The sequence below is a fragment of the Centruroides vittatus genome, unplaced genomic scaffold, assembly GCF_030686945.1.
Source record: "Centruroides vittatus isolate TY-2023 unplaced genomic scaffold, ASM3068694v2 contig_1051, whole genome shotgun sequence".
Taxonomy (NCBI): Eukaryota; Metazoa; Arthropoda; class Arachnida; order Scorpiones; family Buthidae; genus Centruroides; species Centruroides vittatus.
Window position 1 is genome coordinate 1,665,240 of NW_027120680.1, and position 13,713 is coordinate 1,678,952.

Consider the following 13,713-nt stretch of genomic DNA (forward strand, 5'->3'; position numbering starts at 1 on the left):
CAACTCGCGCAACATACTCGCCTAACATACCGATGTCGTGGGTTCGTCTTCTCAACCGACCATTTCCACTAAACGACTGGCCCCGATGCTACACGTTTCAGGTGGAGACACCGGCCGCGTGATGCAGCCGGCAAAGAGAATCTCACAAAATACATTTGTACGTTTTGTCTATTTGTTTGGATAATGGGTTTATTTCTGTTTTCCTATATTTATAAAAAATCATACTTTGATGTGTGTAAGTAACATTTCTTTTGATGCGTGAAAAGTCCCAAGACGTTATAGTTATGATACAAATACTATTATTATTGTTTACGACACTGACCAGAAGCCATCTATATCTATAAATCGGGATGTTTGTTTGTTTGTTCGCTATACACTCCTGGGCCATTCGACCAATTGCTACGTAACTAGACAGTTACGTTCAAATTCCATGTCTGGTTTAGGCATTCATCTATCAAACTCGAGATTAAGGACAGAGACGGACAAACGACAGTGGGAATTTATAGATCTACAATTTTTCCAAATTGCAGCCCAATAATTTTTCTATAAATCCAATATTTACGAGAACATACTTCCATCACAACCTGTCTAACACGGATCACTTTTCAAATACTAATGGTAGATCGGTATTAATTAGTAGTAGTTGATCATCCTCTCAATCGGGAGGAGGTCAACGACTACTTTGATCAAATTACTTCGACCCTCTTCCGCAACAGTCTCTTCTTTCTATCGGACCCAGCGGTTTGGTAACATTCGAATAAGAAAATTACATAATACGAGGTTACCGGCCCGCACAAAATATGAATTAAGTGGTTTTCGGGGGTGCCGAGTTGAAATATTTGGTCCGTTTTTTGGGAAATTTGATTCGTTGGAAGATGACCGTTTGATATTCGGCTGCGGATGAAACAGTTTCTTAGAGTTAACATTACAAAAATACGATATCTTAAAAAATTTTAAATATCGTATTTTCAACTGGTGTCCTCTTTACCAATGAAATTGTACCATTTCGTGCCGTTCGAATATCGTGATAAGCTAAAATAACCAAACTCTTTGTAAATATAAATCAAATACTATAATATAATAGAAGGATTAGAAATACGAAATCATCTAATAATCTTAATCTTTGCTGTTATTACTATTTGCCGGAGCAACGCCATGCTCATCTGCTAGTTATATATATCGTATGTATATTAAAAGAGAATCTATTTATATTCTGAAGCTCTTCTGGTGCCTGAAATAATATGAAAATTTCAATAGTAGAAGGCCATTAAAGTCTCGCATTTCGGATATGACTGAGTAACTTCGAAACGGCAACTAGCTTAAGTAACTTTGAAAACACTTAATCTTCTTAAAATTAATTGTTAAACATTAATTTATTATAAAAATGTGCACATCACTCAGAAACATTTCGCATATTTATTAATGTTTTCCATAAATAATCATACTGTTGAATGCAAAAATATGCGAGAAACTCCTGTAGGAAATTAAAAACCTCTTGTTGAATGCATTCTGATAATTATTTCATAATATGCCACCTCCCCTCAACAAGAATTACAAATCCAAACAAGTTCTCTCCTATATACTTTTCCTTTTTTATACTCCCGCATACTTGCGCGCTCTTTATTAACCGAGAAATCTTGCGAAGAAATATTTGAATTCCTCGAATGAAGTATTATGCATGAAATGATATTATGGCATTTTTTCTTCCTTAGACAGAGATTTTTCTTGTCAGTTTTTCAATTTTTGCTGAAATTTTTCAATTAAAAATTAATTTAATTATAATTACTTTTCCGAACTTTTTAATTAGATGTGAAAATTTCACCGCTTTTTCAGAAGTTCGAAGTGAAATGAATGCTAAATTAGCGAATGATACAATGAGATGTTACACCGCTCGGAAGTAAGTAAATCATACAAAACTATTTTAAAAATAGTTTATAAGCAAAATAATAGTATAGGAAGAATTTCTATACCTTTTTATATTTTGAGTGTTTCGAGATAGGCTTACATCTTGATGACAGCTGAATATACAAATATCTATAATCATTGTGAATGATAAGAATGGAATTTGTCGAGTAAATTAAAACACTACAATTTTGGGAGACTTGTATCTAAATTTTTAAAAAAATCTATCAATCGGACATACGAAAAATATACTTACAATTCACCTTGTTGAGGTTTGTTGAAACTTCTGATGAAAAGTTACTTTTTATTTATATTTAAACATGACAATTTGAAATAATATCTTAACAATAAATCAAATGTAACGTTATAAAGTTAAGTTGTGCTGATTTGCAATAATATTCAATAATAATTTATAAAATAAAAGGTTGTCAAAAATTAAAATACCACAATTTGAAATAATATTTTAACAATAAGTCAAAGTTTAATTATCAACACTCGCCCCTCGCAATACTGGAATTAATTTTAATTTTTGACAAATTTTTATTTTATAAATTATTATTGAATATTATTGCAAATCAGCACAACTTAACTTTATAACGTTACATTTGATTTATTGTTAAGATATTATTTCAAATTGTCATGTTTAAATATAAATAAAAAGTAACTTTTCATCAGAAGTTTCAACAAACCTCAACAAGGTGAATTGTAAGTATATTTTTCGTATGTCCGATTGATAGATTTTTTTAAAAATTTAGATACAAGTCTCCCAAAATTTTAGTGTTTTAATTTACTCGACAAATTTTTTATCTTAAAAATTATTTGTGATATGAAAAATTAATTTAATTTTGTGTCAAACCCCTACTACTAGCAACAACTGTAATTTATTAATTCTTGAACTATGTGAATGTGTCTAAAATGAATAATAATGTAACAAAAACCACTTATCTGTGTACTTTAAATTAATATAACGTTAAGTTTTAGCAAGAGAGATTGCATTTAATTTTATTCTTAAATTGATTTTTTTGTTATATGAAGTATAGAAGCAAAAACAGATTTATCATGAAGATACGTTAGTATTTGGCATTATTTCGAATCAAATTTATTAACTTTTTTTAAGATAAAATCAAAGATTTAAAACTGCGTATGGCGCCATACGCAGCTTATTATAATCGATATGACAAAGAAAATTGTTTTTATCAGATTTAACTGGGTGTTTTCTCATTTGTCTAATTACTTTTATATAATTACACGAAATAACGTTTTTTTCGCTGTGGGCAAAATAACCATTCGTTTTATTACAAACTAACTTAAAAACACAAATCGGATCGTGTTGATGACGTTTCCTGTCGCATCACAATCTTCGAAAAACATATCTTTATTTGTCAATCCGAATACTTTCAACTTATGCCAGTTGAATTTTCCTTTGACGTGTATATATGTCATCCAATAAGTTAATAGGTGTTTATCTACGCATGATGGGACATTTTGAGTTTTTTAATTTTGGTATAAGAGTGCGTGATACGATTACGTGGACCAATTAAACTGAAAGAATTCTTACAATTTCTGACGTTGTTAAACTCGGATTGCTGGATTTTGTACCGTGTGTCCAGGTGACAAGAACGTGACTGATCCGTCTCGTTCCGCATACCCGACGACCTTGAAAAACTTTCGTGGGACAGAGTCACACAAAAACGAGCGATAATTTATTGTGACTCGTTACAATGCCGAACTGCAACTTTTTGTCACGATGAGCTAGTTTAATGTCTTGCCCCGTATATCACACTTTTTCTGTTAACAATGAAGTCGTGCCTGTCATCTATCTAACTTTTTTCGGAAGAAAACTCTCAATTGAAATTATGTGACTTCCGGCATATACCAGAAGTTCGTATATACTTAATCGGGGCCTCTTGCCACTAAGATTTCCATATCTGGTCTCGATTTTCATTTATCTAACACCGTTCTCGAGATTAAGGAAGAAAGGACGGAGGACGGACAGACAGCCGACAGTGGACATTTATAGGTCTGCAATTTTTTCAAATTACAGCCCAATCACTCTGTTTTATAGAATGTTTTTTTCTGTTAGAAAAGTATAACTGCACGAAGTGCTTATCAATGTTTTTTTATTAAACATCTTTTTCCGCTGATGTTATATTTTTAAAAATATTTTTAACTTTATAAAGGTAAAAATATTCATTATAAAGAAATTACCAATGAAAGAATAATGAAATCAGCTTTAATAATAAAAAAGTATTTTTTATAACCGATGAATATAATAAGCCACGGTGTAAGGGAAAAGACGTAGCAGAAATTTCAAAATATGTTAGAACGCCAGAAGCTATAAAGAGACAGGGTGATGAAGATGATAAATGCAGGTTCGATGTCGTATAATAAACAAAAATTATTACTCATTTACAATTTTTATAAACCAATCTAAAGTTTCTGCTTCAACTTCTTTGGAACTTTCCTCTGAGAATAAAATCACGGATTCAGTCAATATAATTGGGAAATATTCTTGTAATAACAGACATAGTATTTTCGTTATTAACCGGAAGGATGAAGAATGTTCCCAGTTCAATATATGACGATGCAATTTCCTAAATTAGTTGCTTTGCAGCCGTGTTTTGTATCTTGTAAACAGTTTGGAGAGTATTCGGAAAACGCTTGATTATTCAACACCCTTTACGCGAGAGAATATTAATAAAGGATGTTTAGTCAAGTGTTTTCTGAATAAACTATGTAGTGTTTACAAAATAAACTAATTTTCAGAAATTATTATTATTATTTTTTGCAGTTCACATATTAAAATATCTTTTCTTCTTTCAATAATTTTGCAAATTCTGACTAACCCCATCTTTCCAATCTTTATGTAGAGCGGATAATTTAGCAAATTTTAACACATAACAATCAACATCAAACCGTCGTCGTTTTTACTTTTTCAAATTAAAATAAAAAAACTTGTTAGAATTTAATAATTAATAGACGTTAAAAAATTTGTAATCTGTATATATATAAATGAGATGTTTGTTTGTTTGTTCGCTATAGAACGGATCGGGGAGATGCCTAACATTTTGTTTATGGAGAAAATTATAGCGATAATTCGGGTTTTTGAGGCCTCTAACGAGAGTACCATATTCTCGAGTATGTTTTCAAATGAAACTTTGGAATATATCAAAAATAATTATGTATGGTGTTTGCAATGACGACTTTTCCACTTTCTGACAATTTAGGCATCTCACCTCGTGTATCCGGGTGAAATGCCTAAAGGATTGGGGTAAGATGACAAATATAATTAAATAAAATGAATTCTCGAATATCTTAACCAAATTTAATTTATTGCATAAGTAGTACGAAGTACTTTAAAGTAAGTGTAACAGCACAGTATAAGTATTGTTAATGCTTATTTGCACAATTATTGCGCGTAATTCTTCTTCCGTACAAGACTCGTGAAGCCACTTGTTGCAAACAACGCATTTTATCCAATCCATTTGTGGTCCATTTGGATCACAGTAATTTATCTTACATACTGCACAATCATTTTATTTCCTCGTCATCGTGTTGTGGATTTAGTAGTATTTGTTCCCGATTCTTTGTTCTTTCGTAATTTGGCCATCTCTAAATGCACTTTATCTGATAGCACTGCAGCTGTTTTATTCATTCGTTTCGGCACAGGGTTTAAGACTGGCACAGGCGAAATATCTTAAAATGAAGATCCTGCTTGAGCCGAGCACGGTATTCTCAGTGTGGATGATGCCATTTTTAAGGAAGAAGTTTTTTTTTTATTTATCGGTTCCTCTGTCGATGTCATTAGTATCTGTTATCATTGTCGCAGAGTCTACCTTTGAGATTTCCTTTTCAAAAAGTACTAGCTTGTCTGTACTAGTTTTTGGAGAAATTTGCAATCACAATATCAGAAATAAAAAAGGCTTCTTCCGGTATTTTCTGTGAATTTTTCGGATATTAATGTTAATTAAATATTATCATTTTGTGGTCCTAGCCTATTTTTTATCGTCATTCTTTTCTAGACGTCATTTAGGAGTTCCGTAAGGAATTCCATACTCCTGTCACGCTTGAAGCAGTTTATTCCGCTCATTCTAATGTGCTCCATAGCTAGCTGAAGGCTGTCTTCAGTCCAGAAACCGCTTTGGGAGGTCCTTATATAATTTCTAGGTATATCCTGTAATAAAACGAGAAAATAAAAATTTATTAAATATAGGCATGTTACTCCAAGAAAAATGTGGCATCTTTCACATTTGTCGGGGTAAGATGCATAGTGGAGTCGCGTGTTCTAGCGTGTCCGATTAGGATAGGTGGTAGCTGACAATTGAAAACTTTAGAACCTTAACTACATCACACTTTAATTGTTTTTCGCATTTTTTAAATAAATTCTGTTTTAAATTTTAGTTTTCAAGTTTTTCTGGGAACATTTCACAACAGGACACTTCGTTTTACCTTGCTTTTATTTTTCTCAGAGGTACAAAATGTGATAACGATAACTATAGCTTTTCGCTCTCAATATTGATGCAACGATCGATCATACAAACACATAACAGTATCTGACGTCACCGTATGAAAATAATAATAAGGTATCTTCCCCCGATCCACTCTACACTCGACCAATTGCTACGAAACTCGGCAGTTACGTTTCTATACGCCTAAGTTAGATAATGTCGTACATCCCACCCAAAAATATCTATTGGTCACAATGTCGACCTGCAACTTTTCGTCACAATGTTCTCAATTCTTTTAGTGGTGGTCTTGCCCCTGTACGTAATACTTTCTTGTTAGCAATAGAATCGTGTCGGTCATCTAACTCCGTTCGGGAGAAAAATTTGAATCGAAGTAACGTTACTTCCGTTCTAAATCGGAAGTTCGTATATAGTTTATCAGGGTCTTCTGCCCTTACGCTTTCTCGACTTTCATATTTCTAACTCCTTTCTCAAGATTAAGAAGGACGGACAGACATACAGACAGGGGACGACTGTCAGAATTTATAGGTCTACAATTTTTTCAAATCGCAGTCCAATAATTTTTCTATAAACGCAATATTTACGAGAACATACTATTTCTCCCACGTAGTTTATACAATCTGTTACCAAAATTTAAACACTTTATTATCACATAAAAGCAATTATTCTTGTATTTTTACATGTTTTTATTTAAACAAGTCATACGAAGTCTTTCGGAAGTTAAGATTAGCAACTTCGCGAGGTCATCTGAACCTATTCAATACAGATCACTTTTAAATTATTGATGGTAGACCAGTATTAATTAGTAGTCGTTGACCGTCCTCTCTTCCAAGAGGAGGGCAACGACTACTTTTGGTTGAATGAACTTCAAATACTTCCGCAACAACCCCCCCTTTTTTTAACGGACCATAGTATGATGGCATTCGAATAGAAAAATTACATAATACGAAGTTACCTGCAAGCACAAAATATCGGTATGTTTTAGGTGGATTTCGGGATGCCGATTTTAAATATTTGATCCGTTTTTCGCGAAATTTGATTGGTTGGAAGATTACCGTTAGATATTCGGCTGTGAATGGAACAGTTTGTTTGAGCTAACATTAGGAAAAAATACGATATCTTAAATTTTTTAAGGTATCGTGTTTTCCATTGGTGTCTACTTGACGGTTGAATTTGTGCCATTTCGTACCATCCGAGTATCGTGATAAACGTCACATTGGTAGGTTAAACTAACCCAACTCTTCACATGGTTTTCGTTTTAATGCTCGCTATATTATAGTATTGATATTTCATTTATAAGACTACAAAGGTTATCTTACGTAGGAATTTACCACATCGAGTAATCAATCTAACACATTTTAAAAATTCTTTATTTTTCTACTGTACACAATTTAAAGAATTTTTTAAATATGTTAATTGGGCCCTCGGTATGATAAACTCTTACCTAAGATAACCTTTGCAGTTATATAAATCAAATACTATAATATAATAGAATAACATAAAAGAAGGGTTAGAAGTACGAAATCATCTAATAAATGTTTGTCGATATTTTTTGCCCGGGCAACGCTGGGCTTGCTAGTTTATTATATATTAATAAAGTAAATCTTAACGTCCTCTCTTGGGAAGAAAACGAAAATATATAATTCGAAATTCTGTTGATGTTTATCAAAATTTACTTAATATATTTTCGATGTTTTCTTAGAAAATTTATAAATCATTTTTAAACGCAAACAAAATTAGACTGGATGTTTATTTATCACGTAGTTTTATGTTATATGAAAATAAAATGACTACGCAACTTAACCACGTGATCAAACGTAAGCAAATAACGTTGGCTTCTTTCGGCTGTATTAAAACAGAAGAGAATATTTCATTTAACCAATTAACAATTAGCATATTTAGTCATCCGAGGCGCTGTATGACGTTTATTCGTGTGTAATTTTATCCTCGAACATTTGTGTATTCGCATTTGCCTTTGACCAGACTGAAATTCCACTTCTCGAAACTTGAAAAAATTTAATTTATTTTGGTTTTATTTACACAAATTTCGTTTCTAATACACAAATAATTCTAAATGACGAAATTTATTCATTTCTGCCGCGTACATTTCGAATTTAGCTAATTTTTATAATGGAAGATCTTTAAATAGAATTGTGAGAATCGGGGGTTACGCGATGAGATCTAACCCGTTATCCGACAACGGAGAGGTGATTCCCGCTCACGTGGTCAATGGATGGCAATTTAGGAGGGCAAAAATCGAGTGGGAGGTCGTGGATAAGTCGATAAGGTGTTGGCCGCGTTCGAGTAATCACACCTATTTAAGCTTCTAAACATATTTAACGAGGATATTATATAAAAGACGCATACATTACTAAAAATGACAATAATGGTTATACTAATAATAATAGTTTAGACGCGACGCGACAATAATCCTTCACGGAATAACAAATGAGGTGGCTAGCGGGGGTTTGACCCTCGTACTCGCATTCCGAGAGATTTCTAACCCTTTCCTCTGTCTATTAATAACTAAACCTCGACCAACTGAGGGGAGAGAGAGATTTCCGTATGAAAGGTCAAAAATTACCTTGCTATCCGTAAGTCGTCGGCGTCAATTCGAGTGGAGGGCACGGAGGAAGATTGTGGATTAATTCTTTTCGAGATCCTTGACGTCACACACACTAGTGGGGGTGTGAATACCTTTTTATACCTAATTCGAGGGGTGTGAACTGTCATATAGCCGGGATTTATTTGCACACCTGTTATTGTGGTCATGTCTGGATTTTGTTGGTACGGACGCCGGGAATTGAGATGTTTGTTTTAATTACAGACCTAAGTGCTTCGCAGAGGTGAACTTAAAATATAAATTTCTATTGACATGACAGCTCGCACCCATCAATTAGCGTATAGCTGACAATAATTATTACAATCTTGTCTACAATTTCGATATTGTTTATGTCCAATGTCGGGTTCGACGACGATCTATGGGATTTATTACTGCTGCACGTGTCACGTGCAACAAAAAGGGGGATGAGAACATCGCTTATTCCCGTCTTGTTGATTCTATCGTCTATCGAATTACTGTAATACAAACGATTATTTCCTTCTTGTTTATACATATATTTTTAACAGCTATTTTGTAAAGATCGTTGCGGTTGTTAACCTTAGAAAGCCTCTTTAACTTTCTTACTTCACATTCTTCCGTAGAATTAAAGGTTTATAAAAAAGAACGATACTATTCAGAAAAAAGGGGGGAAAGTGGGTGTTTCGGATCCTCGCAGATTTGATCTTAATCAGATTAATTAGTTACGTGTTATATTTAGTAAATTAGAATGTAACCTTAATTTAGTGGAATGTAAATTATGTAAGTATTAAATTTTTCTAATAAACAATTTACTTGCAATTTCAGAATTTGCATGAAAAAAATTTACTTTTTAAGTTGTAAAAAGTGGAAATTATAAATAGAAATTATTGTAGAGAAAAACAAAAGACAAAGTAAATATGTTAAATGATAAATGTTTCGTCATAAGTGAAGAAACTCGATAGAAATGCACAAGAGAAATAAACCAGCAACGAGTTGCTTAACTTTCCAGGCAACGTTTAACATTTTGGCTACGCCATCTGTTGTTATATTTTATTAAAACATATTTTATATTTTAAACTATTATAAAATGGCGAAAAGCCTAAATTTGAGGTTAGGGACGAGTTTTATGAAAAGACTGTAAATGCTAATAACGGGTAAAATCGTCATTAAATCCGACCCTATTAGACATACACGCGACTCCCATTATCACCCCACTCCCTTGACCTTTACTCACCAAAATCTAATAAAATCTATCCTCGTAATACAGAACCCTCCCTACCAAATTTCAGAAATTTTCGAAAAAAAGCACAGGAGTTATTAAGCTTCAAAGAAGGTGAACAAAATCGTGCCCCCACACACATCATGCATACATACAGAGAAAAAAAAAACATTTTTGACATTTCTCGACATTTCGAAGTCCTCTGAGTCCAAAAATGTATAAATTTTTGAGGACCAATTTTTGATTCATTTCCATACTTTCCCTCTGTTATATATAAAAGAGCCAGGAAAGTAATAACTCCTTTGTTTCTTTCAGAAAATAAGACGAAAGTATTTATTCTATTAATTAAGAATTTCCCAAGTCGTTTCTAAGAATCTATTGGGTCGTTACAAATGAAACGGCCGTTTTTTAAAATTTAAACTTTCTGGCCTTGTAGTTTAACGTTTTTCCACGTGAATAGTCTGTATGTTTACAATTAGAAGAGCCCACTTATAATATGTGAAACTGAAAATGTAGTCTTATTTATGAGTTCCATATGTTTAAGAGCACTCTTTATGACGGCATGGAAAAAAGGATATAGTATAAAGCAAGGACATAATACAGTTGAAGCAATCCGAAATACCAATAAAACTTTGCTGAAGGTTCTGTGAGTGAACATGCCACTAGGCATTGGTTAAAATAATTTTATTCGGGAATGCAAATCTCAAAAATCAGAATCGAAGAACACCGAATCAGAACATCTGTTGCCGGGAAATCACGGAAAGGTTAACGTAATGGACATTATTTAACCATTTCTCTACATGTAAACACGTTAGGAAAAGTCAAGAAGCTCGACAAGTGGGTATCACACGAATTCAGTGAGAGAAATAAGGAGCGTCATGCACCTTATTCTGCAGACTTTTTGCCAACAGACTATCACTTTTCTTTTTATACACTTGGACATTTTTTTTGGGAAGAAAAGTCTTCAAGGAAGAGGACACAATAAAAAGTATCCTTAAGGACTTTTTCGCTTCTCATTCTCACTAATTATAAGAAATTTCTACCTAATTGGCGTTAATGCATTTGCATTGCATCGGGAAAAATGTATTAATGTTGAGTGTGTAAGTTTTAAATTAAATTAATAAACGTTCAAAATCAGAAGTAAAAATCATCTGCAACAACTTAATCTTTCGGAGGAGGAGAAAACACATTATCAGAGCTGTGTGAGGCACTTGAGGCATTGATTCTATCGTCCGCTTATTGATAGCAACATGGTATTCCCCCTTACTAATTGTAAAGTAAAATTTAACGCTTTAATTTACTACCTAATTTTACAGTTTTTTAAAACAAATATCCAATAAAGGTGAATTAAAATTTTATATATAACAATACTTTTAAGGTTATAAATTATGTTTTTAAGTTAGTATTTGATATATTTGTATTGATCGATTTATAGCATAAATCTATGAGGAAGAAAGAGGAATTAATTCGTTCGAAATATTAATTTCAAAATTTGTTTATAAAACAGGAAAGTTCTATCAACGAAAATTTCAAAATAATTATAAAGAACAAACTGTATACAGTATTTTATTTTTTAAGAGTAAATAAACTACGTAAGACGATAAGGTAAGACACAAAAATAATGCATTTTGAAGTAACAAATGTACAGAAAAATACAATTAATATATCTTTATCTAACGTAATGTTTATATAATACATCATGTTTTAATTCTATAAATAGTGTATTATTTTCTATAAGTATATCGTCATAATCCCAAATTATCGATCTTAAACCTAGTAAATGTAATCTGAGGAAGGAAGAACATCAAACAATACTTTTTTCATCAAATCAAAAAGATGCGAACTCGAATACGATAATAAAATAATAATTTCCTGAAATGTAATCTGGATTCGCATTTAATTATTTGCTTTTCTAATTAGATGGAAATTTAGATTTATTTAAATTAATCAACAGCAAGTAACATTAAAGATTAATTATAAAATTTAATTAATGTTGCATATTTAATGAACTTAAAGTTAACTAACTTTTGCCTTTTTTTCCTCAGAAGAGAAAGTTCGTTTACGCTGTTTATGCTTATATTCTTATATATATTATATAGAATCTTTCTAGATTTAATTACATCCTTTAAAAATCCTTCTACATTCGTATTGGAAAGAACCCTTGTAAACAGAATATACAATTCCAATATCGATTGACTCGTCGACCCAATTTTAAAATATATTTCAGTTTTTAAAATACATAAATTTAAACATTTTTTTATAGTATTTAAATTTTATTGAAATGACTTCGATTTGTTTTCGTATAAAATTAATAAAAATCTCTTAAAATCGAGGAAAAATTTTGTGATGATTTTAATGTTTTGTTGAAAAACCTTTCCAATTTTTGAGCGAATTTGGAAATACAGTAAAACCTCGGTACGGCCTTGCCCCCTCCCTATGAGACGATAGTGAATACTCACCAACGAATATTTTCCCTAAATATTAAATTAAAAAACTTTTTGTTAGTAGTTTCACAGGCAAACTGACGTAGCTCTGGATCCAGCTCGAATGTAATTCAAAATAATTTCTATAATTAAAAGAACTGTATTAAATTTACAACAAATAAGTAAAAAATATTATATACCATAAACACGCGATTATCCGTCACTCTTTTAACCGCCAGAGTACTAAATTTAGTTTTGAGGAATAGAGTTACTGTATTTTTTCGTATTTGCTATTGACGTAACGAGATACTGTACATACTGTACTGTATTTCTTTACAGTATGCTAGTTACGATACCGGATGCATCGCGTATAAATATTGCACTTTACAGTAAATAATCGATTGGTTGTACAATACCGTACGTGAATCTATTATCCCTCTATTCTCGTATCTGTCACCGGTCTCGGTTTCTACCTTTTACGGATAATAGTTTCTACTGTATTTATAAATAATACTATTAGGTAAATATTATTATTATATATTTAAAGGAATACAGATAACGTTTACATTTTTATCTTATTTATTTGTGAAAAAATAATTGTATTATTAGCTTATAATAATTCTAGAAGGAATATCAGATGCTAACTGGGCTAAAAATTCCAGCTACATTCAAAATTTGGTTATTTTAGTGTTTATCCTTATTACTTCTTTAGTGGGTATCTCCGCTACTTACTCCTTATAGACTCTTTGGAACCTTTTATATAGAGAACCTACCGATGGCCGAGTGGGTAAAACTATTAAACTCTGATAATTCGTCATGGGTTTGTGCCTTACAAGCCACTTGGAATTCTGCAAGTTTTCTTCATATGTTTAACACGTAAACAAAGGCCAATTTTCTATAGAAAGTCCTTTCGGCACCCCTCCTGGCAGAGTGCTCATGTGTTCCATCGCCATATCTTATCAACTGCAACAGTCTATCTACAGATGTTGAAAATAATTAAAATAATTGGTTTTAGTATTGTCTCGGCTTTTCTAAAATCTGTGTTGGGTTTAGGGATAAGTTTAGGTAGTAGTCTCTTCCGCAGCTTAGGAAAAGAGCCACGTTTAAGACCGTGTACACTTT